General features: G+C 30.8%; 1 non-coding gene across 1 annotated transcript; it reads right to left on the bottom strand.

Moving 5' to 3' along the window:
• Nucleotides 1-1,430: 1,430 nt before the first annotated feature.
• LOC112760673 (small nucleolar RNA R71) lies at nucleotides 1,431-1,539 on the bottom strand. The gene has a single exon (XR_003181103.1). It is a non-coding gene; the product is annotated as a small nucleolar RNA R71 (small nucleolar RNA).
• Between the last annotated feature and the right edge of the window lie 476 nt (nucleotides 1,540-2,015).

A 2,015-nucleotide genomic window follows, 5' to 3' on the forward strand; every position in this document is an offset into this window, starting at 1 on the left:
GGTGATAGATCTAAAAATTCTAAGTTTTGTGTCTTTTACTTGTTTTTCTCTCTCCTCATTAAATTCAAAAATAAAAAAATATCTTTTCCATTTTAAAAATTAACTTAATTTTTGAAATTTTCATTAAAAATTCAGATTTCAATTTTAAATTTTTATCTTATCTTATCTTAGTTTTAAAAATCAAAATTCAAATATTTTCAAAATCAAATCCTTTCAAAAAATCTTATCTTTTTCAAAATCTTATCTTATCTTTTTCAAATTTAAAATTTAAGAATTCAAACTTCAATTTTCAAAATTTAAAATTTCAAGATTTTAAATTTCAAACTTTAAAATTAAATATTTTTCAAATCTTTTTAGTTTCTCATCTTATCTTTTTTAATTTCAAATTTTTAAATTCAAATCTTATCTTTCTTCTTTTTCAAATATTTTTTGTTTCTTATCTTATCTTTTCTAGTTTCAAATTTTAAATTCGAATCTTTTCTTAACTTATATCTTATCTTATTTTCAAATCTTTCTTAATGAATTACTTATATCTCTTTCTTCTTTTTCGAAACTTCCTAACTAACTCTTCTCTCTTTTAATTTTTGAAAACTTTTTTCTTCTTCTCTCTCTTCTATTTTCAAAAATTCACTAACTAATTTCAATTCTTTTTAATTTATTAACCTTAATTTTCGAAAATTAATAAACAAATAAAATAAAAACAAAAATATTTTAATTCTTATTTATCTTCTCTATTTCTAATTCTTCTCATCTCTATTTATATTATTCGAACTCTTCTTTTCTCTCATCTTCCATCTTCACTTTTCTATCTTCCTCTTCTTTCTTCACATCTCACTAGGAGTTCTCTGCCCTTTGGCATAAAAGCTTCCTTTCTTTCTTTTCTTCTTTTCTTGTTTATGACCAGGAATAGGAATAAAGAACCTCACTTTAATTCTAATCCTAAACCTGAGAAAACTCTAAGGAAGCGTTTGCAACAAGCTAAAGCACAACACTCCGGAAAAAACCTCTTCGAAAAATTTGAACAAGAAATAGAAGACATGGCCGAACCTCAAGAGGAAGCAAGAAAGGTTCTTGGTGACTACACCATGCCTACCTCTGACTTATATGTCAGAAGCATCTCTGTACCTGCCATTAGAGCTAACAATTTTGAGCTTAAGCCTCAGTTAGTCTCTCTTCTGCAATAAAATTGCAAGTTCCATGGACTTCCAATGGAAGATCCACATCAGTTCTTAGCTGAATTCTTGCTAATCTATGACACAGTCAAGACTAATGGAGTAAGCTCTAAGGTCTATAAGCCTATGCTCTTTCCCTTTGCTGTAAGAGACAAAGCTAAAACATGGTTAGATTCTCAACCAAAGGAGAGCTTAGACTCTTTGAAAAAGCTGGTTAATGCTTTTCTAGCTAAATTCTTTCCTCCTCAAAGGATGAGCAAAATTATAATGGATATTTAAACCTTCAAACAAAGAGAAAGTGAATCCCGCTATGAAGCTTGGGAAAGATACAAGCAATTGATCAGGAGATGTCCTCCTAACATGCTTTCAGAATGGTCTATCATAGGCGTGTTCTATTATGGTCTATCTACGATATCAAAGATTTCATTAGATAGTTCTGCACGTGGATCACTCTACTTGAAGAAAATGCGTGTAAAAGCAAGAGAACTCATTGAGATGGTTGTAAACAACCAATTCATGTACACTTATGAGAGAAATTCTGTAAATCATGGAGTCTCTTAGAAGAAAGGAGTTCTAGAAGTTGATACTCTAGATGTCATATTGGCTCAAAACAAGATCTTGACCCAACAGGTCAATATGATCTCCCAGCATCTGACTCGAATACAAACTGTAGCTGGCACTACTTAGGAAGCTTCTTCTGAAGTAGAAGCTTATGATCCTGATTAACCTACCATGGAGAAGGTGAATTACATGGGAGAACCCTATGGAAACACCTACAACCCTTCATGGAGGAAACATCCTAACCTTTCATGGAAGGATGAACAGAAGCCTCAGCAAGGCTTC

This window comes from Arachis hypogaea, chromosome 16 (genome assembly GCF_003086295.3).
Source record: "Arachis hypogaea cultivar Tifrunner chromosome 16, arahy.Tifrunner.gnm2.J5K5, whole genome shotgun sequence".
Classification (NCBI taxonomy): Eukaryota; Viridiplantae; Streptophyta; class Magnoliopsida; order Fabales; family Fabaceae; genus Arachis; species Arachis hypogaea.